An 11,482-nucleotide genomic window follows, 5' to 3' on the forward strand; every position below is an offset into this window, starting at 1 on the left:
AGTCTTTGTGACTAACTTTCCAGCCTGCCTTGAGTTTATCTGGATAGCTGAGTATCTACCTACCCAAGTCCTGAATATTACCTTCAATAGGTATCTGGGATCATGGAATCATGTATTGGGTTGGAAGGGACTTTTAAAGGTCACCTTGTCCCATCCCCCTGCAGTAAGCAGGAACATCCTCAAGTAGATCAGGTTGCTCAGAGCCCCATCAAGCCTGACCTTGAATGTCTCTAGGGCTGCGACCTTCACCACCTCCCGGGGCAACCTCTTCCATCATCCTCATAATAAAGAACTTCTTAATGCCAAAGGGGCATCTGGGTAGAATATCAGAGTTTTCTTAGTCATCATTCAAAAGCAATGTAGAGTCATGGGGGGAAAAAAAAGGAAATACTCTTTTTCCCTTTCTCTGTGGGTCCACTGAAACCATTCTGATAGAATGCTGTCCTAAATGCACTATTTTTCTCCAAGAGAGCAAAGTGTACTGATATAATTTTTATCTCCATTTTGCAACAGCATCTATTAAAAAAACCTCTATGCCAAAAGTCACTGCAAACACTATGAGTACCTGTTCTGAGGACTGACCCCTGCTAGTGAATTGTCCTGACTCCCTTTGCCCCAGTTACAACAGATAAGTAATGAAGCAGCAAATTCAGGTGAAGTTCATTTGGATAGCTTTCTTTCTGTTGTTATTTTTTAAATGTAATCAGAAAATGTTTACTGCTGGTTTAAGTACAAGTTTACTCCTGCCTTCCTAAAAATAGAATTTCTAATCTGTTATGATCAAACACTAATAAAACCAAAATCATAACAATCGCTGAGGACAAGTGTTGTAAGAATGGCCACAGACCTGAGGACAAGTGTGTCCCTCTGTTGTAAAACTGGCCACAGACCTGAGGACAAGTGTGTCCCTGTGTTGTAAAACTGGCCACAGACCCGAGGACAAGTGTGTCCCTGTGTTGTAAAACTGGCCACAGACCCGAGGACAAGTGTGTCCCTGTGTTGTAAAACTGGCCACAGACCCGAGGACAAGTGTGTCCCTGTGTTGTAAAAATGGCCACAGACCTGAGGACAAGTGTGTCCCTGTGTTGTAAAACTGGCCACAGACCTGAGGACAAGTGTGTCCCTGTGTTGTAAAAATGGCCACAGACCTGAGGACAAGTGTGTCCCTGTGTTGTAAAAATGGCCACAGACCTGAGGACAAGTGTGTCCCTCTGTTGTAAAACTGGCCACAGACCTGAGGACAAGTGTGTCCCTCTGTTGTAAAAATGGCCACAGACCTGAGGACAAGTGTGTCCCTCTGTTGTAAAACTGGCCACAGACCTGAGGACAAGTGTGTCCCTCTGTTGTAAAACTGGCCACAGACCTGAGGACAAGTGTGTCCCTCTGTTGTAAAAATGGCCACAGACCTGAGGACAAGTGTGTCCCTCTGTTGTAAAAATGGCCACAGACCTGAGGACAAGTGTGTCCCTGTGTTGTAAAAATGGCCACAGACCTGAGGACAAGTGTGTCCCTCTGTTGTAAAACTGGCCACAGACCTGAGGACAAGTGTGTCCCTCTGTTGTAAAACTGGCCACAGACCTGAGGACAAGTGTGTCCCTCTGTTGTAAAAATGGCCACAGACCTGAGGACAAGTGTGTCCCTCTGTTGTAAAACTGGCCACAGACCTGAGGACAAGTGTGTCCCTCTGTTGTAAAAATGGCCACAGACCTGAGGACAAGTGTGTCCCTCTGTTGTAAAAATGGCCACAGACCATTTCAGCTCAAAGAAGAAGAGCAAAGAAACAAGAAAAAGTGTCTCCTGTCACCTGTTGAAGCCTAGATGGTGTTGGGTGATAGGTTGGACTTGATGATCTCAAAGGTCTTTTCCAACCTGGTTAATTCCATTCCATTCCATTCCATTCCATTTTATTCTATTCTTCCCCTAGAGGAATGTTTTAGCATGTAACAGGATTCATGGGGATTTATTTGTCCAAGCCTGCTGCTGGTGATCACTTTCCTTGCTAGTGTTTATAACCTCCTGTTAATTCTGTTGTGCATTTCTATTGCCTTGAAGAATTTTAGGGTGTGACTCTTCCCAGACCTCCCAAAATGTGAACAGTCAAAATGGTTCAAAATGGGGCAAAGCAGTAACACCCAGCAGTGTCATCTGCCGTCTCCAGGGGTTGGAACACATCTCCTCTGAGGACAGACTGAGAGAGATGGGGTTGTTCACTTTGGAGAAGGCTCCAAAGAGACCATATTGTGGCCTTCCAGTATCTTAAGGGCGCTTACAAGAAAGCTGGAGAGGGACTTTTTAGGGTGTCAGGTAGTGATAGGACTAGGGGGAATGGAAAAAAAAATAGAAATGGGTAGATTGAAATTGGATATTAGGAAGAAGTTCTTCCCCATGAGGGTGGTGAGACACTGGAACAGGTTTCCCAGGGAGGTGGTAGAAGCCTCATCCCTGGAGGTTTTTAAGGCCAGGCTGGATGTGGCTCTGGTCAACCTGATCTAGTGTAAGGTGTCCCTGATCATGGCAGGGAGGTTGGAACTGGATGATCCCTGGGGTCCTTTCCAGCCCTGACAATTCTGTGATTCTGTGGTTATTCCAAAAGAGGAGCACATTGGACAATAAAGCTGTATTACAAGAATAAAAATAAAGCCTCTGTAAGTGGCCAAAGTATTTTGTTGAGCCATGTACATGATACAGATGTTAGCCCACGTTCAGATAAACCATTGGTGAGCATCATGTTATCTAGGTGTTTCTGGTGGGAAACATAGCAGCTTTACCCATCTGGCTGGCACCTAATTCTCAAACAGTTTCTATGTGGTAGACTTTTAAAACTCATTCTCATGGCTTTTCCTTTGTACCTCTGCTTACAGTTTCCTCCCAACTTCATGAATTCATTTGAAATTTCTGGCAACTTCTTGTTTCTCTCAAATCTTCCCTGATGTACTAGAGATATGTGAAGAGCTCTACTTAAACCAGTCCTAGAGGGAAAAAAAAAAACGGGCTGTAAGGAACATTGGTCATCTACTTTACCTTTGTATCTCAACCTAGCGTTTAAAAGCTCCAGTAAAAGAGGCTACACAACATGCTTTGGCCAGCAGATTGGTATGGAGGGATAAGTACAGGCAAGAAAATACTTTCTTGTTGCTGAAGCAGTTAATGAAGATGACTGACTCGGTTTAAGTATTTAAAAATGGAACTTGGAAAATGTCCCCAAGTCAAGCTATGACTGATCAGGGGATTTGGACCCCATCAAAGAGTTGTTTGAACCACTCTTGGGTCTTGGTCTCTACACTTTGCTTTGTTGTTGAGCAGGGGTTATCTTTCAGGGCTTATCTTCCAGGGCTACCAGTCGGGGAGACTGACAAGAACACCCAATTAGCTACTTTTTCAGAGGGCTACTTTGTATTTCACATCTGATTTGCCCCATCAAGATCTGTAGTCAATCTACAGCCCACTGATGGGGGCTGCTAGGTGGTCACTGTGTGTCATGGTAGAATCATAGAATCAATAAGGTTGGAAAAGACCTCAAAGATCATCAAGTCCAACCTGTCACCCAACACCTCATGAATACTAAACCATGGCTTCAAGTGCCACATCCAATCCCTCTTTGAACACCTCCAGGGATGGTGACTCCACCACCTCCCTGGGCAGCACATTCCAGTGGCTAACAACTCTCTCTGTGAAGAATTTTCTCCTCACCTCAAGCCTACCGGTACTGCGCTCAAGACCTGAATCAACCCATGGCAATTTCCCTTTATGCTCCTCAGCACAATATTTGCCTTCTTTGCAATAGTCCAACAGCATTGGGTAACTCATGCTGGGTGTGCAGTCCCATATAACCCCGTGTCCTTTCCTGAGAGGTTACAGGCTGAATGAGTTGACAATATCAAGTGAGCTTTGGCAGAGAGGCAAGGTGAGGTTTAAAAAAGGTGAACTGTTTAATGATTTAAAAATAGATTTGAAGCTTTTTAAAAAGTCTCTGTTACATAAGCATTTTACTGTAGTGCTAGCAATCCTGACTTGTGCTTGGTAAATTGAATATGACATTTTTTCATCCTTGAGAAGTGTGGGTTTTGTTAGCTGAGGTGAAAGAAGACCAAAATTAACATGAGGAGTGTGAGTTCATTGTTTAATTTTTAATTTGATAATTTATTCTCTAAAAATGTTTGTAACACAAAGGTGGATTGAAAAAGAGTTTACTTTAAACCTGGCAATGCACTCCTGAGAGGTATCTGATGGTAGTTTTGAAATGCCCAAAGTGTCAGCACTCCGAGGTCACCACCAGCCCTGCCTGTACATGCCCACAGTGCCAGGGCTCCCTCCACCCTTCCTGTGGGCCAGGACTCCATTTCAGCCTCCCAGGACCACTGGTCACTGCCCCAGTGATGCCACGGCAGCTCCAGTCCCTGACTCCACCACAACTGTGCCTGTGCCTGTGCCATGGGCCCTGCTGGCCTGGACCCTGACCCTCAGTGGGCTGACATCCCAGCCTGGCCTCAGCCAGTCACAGTGATCACGGGGCTACATCTGACCCCAGTTACTCTCACTGAGCCTGACCCTGCTTCATGTTCCCAGTTCAACCTCAGACCAGCCTCAGCACCACAGCAGATCTTGACATGTGCTGCTCAGCCTGACTTCCTCCTTCACTGGAAGCAATGGAAAGAGCCCTGGGTGGTGAGACTCTGCCATGCTGCCCAATATGGGCAGCTCTCCAGCCCCACTGTGCCCTGGCATGGCAGATAGTGACTGAGAAGGCAGAGCCAAACTCTTGCCACAGATGAGGTGTGCAATGCCAAGAGGCAGCAATAGCAAGGTGCACCTGGCAAATGTCCACTTGGGCTTTAGCAAGATATTTTCCACCAGAAGCATGGTGAGCACCAGAGCAGGCTGCCTAGAGAGGTTGAAGAGTTTTATGTCTGGGCATTTTCAAAAGAACAGGATCCTGTTTTGTCCTGTTCTTGTTTTGTCTTGTTCTAGTTTTGAAGGTCATCCTGTTTTGAACAGGAGACGAGGGCAGATGAACTTCAGACATCCTTTCCTATCTGGGCTGTTACAGGATTCTGTGGGAAGTACACTGCTGAGGAATCCTCTGACCATTCAGGCATTTCTATAGGAATCTCCTCACAGCCACAGAATGCTGTTGCTAGTCACAAATTCACTAACTTGCTATGATCTTGCTCCTCTATTTCTGTATCTTTTTCTGAGGCATGTATCTGTTTGGCCAGTGAGATTTTTACCCAGAACTGACTTCATACCACTCACACTTTACCCTTTTCTTGCAAGGATTTTATCCTACATGCCTTAAATCTCATTACACTATTCAACAGCTGTTGGTAAATACCTTAAGACTCCACAGTTTTGGGATCCAATGCCAGATTTATAGAAATATAAAAATTATTTTGCCAAAACAAAAATGTAAAATAGATATGGACTCAATGATCCTTGGGGTCTCTTCCAACCTTAGTTATACTGTGATGTAGTAGAATAAAGCAGTAAAAGTGCTGTTAGAATTGTTATCAGTTGGCATTGCATAGTCCAAGTGTTGCAGGAAAAAAGCTGTACCTGGCCAACACATGATATTGGATGTGTTCACAGAATCACCAAGGTTAGAAGAGACCTCAAAGATCATCAAGTCCAACCTGTCATCCAAAACCTCATGACTAAACCATGGCACCAAGTGCCACGTCCAATCCCCTCTTGAACACCTCCAGGGACGGTGACTCCACCACCTCCCTGGGCAGCACATTCCAATGGCTAACAACTCTCTCTGGGAAGAACTTTCTCCTCACCTCCAGCCTAAACTTCCCCTGGTGCAGCTTGAGACTGTGTCCTCTTGTTCTGGTGCTGGTTGTCTGGGGGAAGAGACCAATCCCCATCTGGCTACAACCTCCCTTCAGGTAGTTGTAGAGAGCAATGAGGTCACCCCCGAGCCCCCGAGTCAGGCTGAGAGGGACCTGGGGGTGCTGGTCGACGGTAGACTGAACATGAGCCTGCAGTGTGCCCAGGCAGCTAAGAGGGCCAATGGCATTCTGGCCTACATCAGGAACAGTGTGGCCAGCAGGAGCAGGGAGGTCATTGTGCCCCTGTACACTGCACTGGTTAGGCCACACCTTGATCACTGTGTCCAGTTCTGGGCCCCTCAGTTTAGGAAGGAGGTTGACTTGCTGGAACGAGTCCAGAGAAGAGCAACAAAGTTGGTGAGGGGTTTGGAACACAGCCCTATGAGGAGAGGCTGAGGGAGCTGGGGTTGCTTAGCCTGGAGAAGAGGAGACTCAGGGGTGACCTTATTGCTCTCTACAACTACCTGAAGGGAGGTTGTAGACAGACGGATGTTGGTCTCTTCTCCCAGGCAAGCAGTACCAGAACAAGAGGACACAGTCTCAGGCTGCACCAGGGGAGGTTCAGGCTGGACGGTGTTGGATTGGTGATGGGTTGGACGCGATGATCTTGAAGGTCTCTTCCAACCTGGTTTATTCTATGTATTCTATGTATTCTATGTGTTCTCTTCTCCAGGATGAACAATCCCAGCTCCCTCAGCCTCTCCTCACAGGGCTGTGCTCAAGGCCTCTCCCCAGCCTCGTTGCCCTTCTCTGGATATGTTCAAGTGTCTCAATGTCCTTTTTAAAGTGAGAGGCCCAGAACTGGACACAGTACTCTGGACACAGTTACTCTGTATGTATGGATATTCTCTCACAGTATTGAAACACTGTGAGAGAATATCCACACATACAGGGTATAATTAGCAACTTCCACCAGCTTTCAAGACAGCTGTGAGAGACATGTGAAAGTAGTTGTGTGCCTATACAGCCATTCATTTGTGATGCCTGGAGTAGAAGGAGAATTTCATTCTCCCACATCCCAATGTTACCATTTTGATTTGTAGGTCATTACCTTATTATAGTAAAACTAGCACAAGGCAAACAAAATATATATAGAATCAGAGAATCACAGAATTGTTTTGGTTGGAAAAGACCTATAAGATCATCAAGTCCAAGCATTATCTAACTCTGTGCTACAAGGCAGCATATTCTCAGAAGATCTTCTGGCCTGATTTATGATTCAGAGAGATTACATAATGCTTAAAGTAAGCATCCAAACTTCTTTTTTTTTCCAGTAGTTGTCCAAATAGTGAAGAGTCTCCTAAGAAATTTCCCATTTCAACCATAACTAACTAACTAACTTACTGAATCAAATTGTAGAGGCCTAACTCTTCACTGCTTCAGTTGTTACTTAATCACACAAGAACAGTTCTAATGTGAGCAGTAATAGATTTGCAAAGGTAATCTAAAATGCTTGTCTTTTCAGTATACAGACATTATGGAGTGACTTAAATGACCTACATGAAGGCATGGAAAAATCACAGAATCACAGAAACATTCAGGTTGGAAAAGACCTGGGGATCACCAAGTCCAACTGAGAACCCTACTCTACAAGGTTCACCCCTAAACCACAGCCCCAAGCACCACAACCAAACCACCTTTAAACACAGCCAGGCTTGGGGGCTCAGCCACCTCCCTGGGCAGCACATTCCAAGGCCTGACCACTCTTGCCAAGAAAAAAGGTTTCCTAATGTCCAGTCTAAACCTACCCAGTCACAGCTTGAGACTGTTCCCTCTTGTTCTATCACTGATTACCTGGGAGAAGAGACCAGCACCAGCCTCTCCACAATGTCCTTTCAGGTAGCTGTAGAGAGCAGCCTCCTCTTTTTCAAACTAACCATCCCCAGCTCCTTCAGTCATTCTTTATCAGATTTATTCTCCAGGCCCTTCCCCAGCTTCATTGCCCTCCTTTGTACTGGCTCCAGCACCTCCACATCTCTCCTGTATTGAGGTTCCCAAAACTGGACACAATCCTGAAGGTGTGGCCTCACCAGAGCCGAGTACAAGGACACAATCACCTCCCTGCTCCTGCTGGACACAGCATTTCTAATCCAAGCCAGGATGCCACTGGCTTTCTTGGCCACCTGGGCACACTGGGCCACTTCTATTCATATTATGCAAAATACTTGAACTATCTTCCTTGAAATATCCTTTAAAAATTCATTTCCTGCATTGGCTGATGAGGAGGAATGTAAACCATTTCTAGATTGCTAAGCCTGCTTATCTGAAAGATAGGCAGTCGTGATAGTGCTATCTTTTCATCATTAATGGAAATCCCTTCACTGGAGATTACACATAGTTTTAGAAACTCTGATGTGCACAAATGTTTCCAGCTCAGATATTTTGGAGATAATATGTGGAAGAATGTTTCAGATTACTAGAATTAACATTTTTTAGACTGCTTGATTTAATGCCCCAGAACAAATTTTTCTTGGCTCCATTTTAGTTGTGCTAACAATGAATTTGGAGCTGAAGATTATTCAATGCCAAAATGAAATTACTATAACTCCCTGGTATGATTTGTATCTTAATACTGGGAGTTCACTGTCTTGCTAGGAATAATAGGATTTAGAAACAGGCCCCAAACATAATTTCTACTTAAATTACTGTATCAGATGTGTGTTCCAGCAATAAGAGTGGTAATTCTCTGAGACTCCTTCCATTGTTTATAAAAATGGGCTGAATTCTCTCAGCTCTGCCAATGGCAAACATAATTCCAAACAACTTCAGCACCTTTAGGATAGTTTTGGAATCATATTAGGGAGTGCAGTTTCCATTGTTTGCCTTCATGGTTGTGTCTGGCACAGTCATTTTAGTGGTTTAGCAACTGGCAAAGCATGCTCCGAAGTTTTCCTCTTTTAACTACTTCCTCTCCTGTACAAGGGCAGATGCTTCTTTTCCACATGCTAATTACCACAAGTATTTTGGAGATTGTCCCACAACCTCTGTTTTGTTTTCCAAATCATTAGCACTGTTGAAAACAAACCTTCTGACAAAAAAAAACAACCAACAACTTGGCAGAAGCTCAAGCACAATTCCTAGTTCATCAGAAACCATTCCTTATGCAAAGCAAGCTTTGTGGGGTCAGTTACAGGCATCTCACTTGCACAGCACAGGAGGGTTAGCACATGAAATTCCAGCCATGCTTGGGGCTTTTATGTACAAAACACTTAGACAGCACCAGTTGAAACCAATTAAAAGTTAAAATCAGCTAAATCAGAAAGGAGGAATAATGAGGCAAATGTTTTTCAGCTATTGAATTGCTGCCACTCTGCTTTAACAGGAGTCTGTGGACTGGGTGCAGAGGCATCAATGGCTATGATGCCTGGTTTGAAATATCTGTAGATGGCATAGACAGTTTCAGCACCAGTACAAAACAAAAGGGAAATACAGTACTAAGTGCACAGTATGCACTTGCAGCCCAGAAAGCCAATCACATCCTGGGCTGCATCAAGAGCTGCATAGCCAGCAGGTCAAGAGAGGTGATTCTCCCACTCTGCTCTGCTCTGGTGAGACCACACCTGGAGTACTGCCTCCAGTTCTGGAGCCCCTATTACAAGAAGAATTGGGGCATGCTGTAACATGTCCAGAGAAGGGCCATGAGGATGATCAGAGGGCTGGAGCTCCTCTCCTGTGAAGACAGACTGAGAGAGTTGGAGTCTGGAGAAGAGAAGGCTCCCATGAGACCTTATTGTGGCCTTCCAGTATCTGAAGGGGCCTACAAGAAAGCTGGGGAGGGACTTTTGAGGGTATCAGGGAGTGATTGGACTGGGGGGGAATGGAAAAAAAAAAGAAATGGCTAAATTCAGATTGGATCTTAGGAGGAAATTCTTCCCCATGAGGGTGGTGAGACACTGGAACAGGTTGCTCAAGGAGGTGGTGGAATCCCCATCCCTGGAGGTTTTTAAGGCCAGGCTGGATGTGGCTCTGGGCAACCTGATGTATTGTGAGGTGTCCCTGCCCATGGCAGGGAGGTTGGAACTAGATGATCCTTGAGGTCTGTTCCAACCCTAACAATTCTGTGATTCTGTGATTCTAATTTACCAAGCTTAGCACCTGAAACAGAACACTTGAGTAAGAGCTCATGAGTAATCCCCAGAGATGATTCTTTTCAGTTCACATTTCATTAGCAGATAAAGAAGAGCATTTGTCTCCAAGTACTCTTGAGGTCATTCTCAACCTTCTGGTTACTCAAGCTGTAGCAGTCCATGCTTCATGAATTTATTCACTGATAGAACTGTTCACCTAATCATCCAAAGAGCCATTCTGTCCTCAGAGGTCTGGATGCTATAGCTTTCATGCATACCCTATGTGGTTATGCATACCCCAAATTATTAATATGGAGCTAGCAAGTGTTTAACAAATATACAGAAAACTACATTCCTACACAGAAAACAATAACTTGCCAGACCAAAAATCGAAATTTCTAAGACAATATTTTTAAGTTGAACTTAGTCATCAAGTTTTGACATTATTTTATGGTTTATGTCCTTTATGATGGTTCTGAGGCTAGGTGCCATTAAGAAACCACAAAGTTGCAGACCTCCAGGAGGTCCGAAGTGTCCAGATGGACCAGGAAGTGTATTTCATTCCCATAAGTCCTGCATCCCTATAAAACTGGATAAAGAATCAGTTTTCTTCCCATTTTCCTCCTGCTCTCCTCCCAGGAGGATGCTATCACTTGTGGGGGAGGCCTGGTGTCAGCCTTGGCAATGCTGCAAATTAGGCCTGGAGCTGCCAAGCCAAATTTGTGTCCAGAGAAGTGCAACAAAGTTGGTGAGGGGTTTGGAGCACAAGCCCTGTGAGGAGAGGCTGAGGGAGCTGGGGTTGCCAGGGAAGGGAAGACCTTACTGCTCTTTACAACTCCCTGAAGGGAAGTTGTAGACAGGCAGGTGCTGGTCTCTTCTCCCAGGCAACCAGCCTGGGAGGACAAGAGGACACAGTCTCAGGCTGCGCCAGGGGAGGTTTAGACTGGATGTTAGGAAGAAATTCTTCATAGAGAGAGTGATTGCCCATTGGAATGGGCTGCCTGGGCAGGTGGTGGAGTTGCCATCATTGGGGTGTTTAGGAAGAGACTGGATGGGGTGCTTGGTGCCATGGTTTAGTTGATCAGATGGTGTTGGATGATGGGTTGGACTCAATGATCTTGAAGGTCTCTTCCAACCTGCTCTATTTATCCTATCCTATCCTATCCTATCCTATCCTATCCTATCCTATCCTATCCTATCCTATTTTAGCTGCATCTCAATGGCACGTGGGGAGTGGGAAGGCATGAAGGCATGGGTTTGTTGGCCCAATTTAGAGGGCAGTTTGTGTGAAGCTTTAGCCTAAGGAGAACCATGGCCTATGGATTTCTTTGTATTTTATATGTTTTGTACTGTTTTCACAGTATCACAGTATCACAGTATAACTAAGGTTGGAAGAGACCCCAAGGATCATCGAGTCCAACCTGTCTCCACAGACCTCACGACTAGACCATGGCACCAAGTGCCACATCCAATCTCCTCTTGAACACCTCCAGGGATGGTGACTCCACCACCTCCCTGGGCAGCCCATTCCAATGACAAGCGACTTGCTCAGTGAAGAACTTTCTCCTCACTTCGAGTCTAAAC

The sequence above is a fragment of the Dryobates pubescens genome, chromosome 6 (genome assembly GCF_014839835.1).
Source record: "Dryobates pubescens isolate bDryPub1 chromosome 6, bDryPub1.pri, whole genome shotgun sequence".
In the NCBI taxonomy this organism is placed as follows: domain Eukaryota; kingdom Metazoa; phylum Chordata; class Aves; order Piciformes; family Picidae; genus Dryobates; species Dryobates pubescens.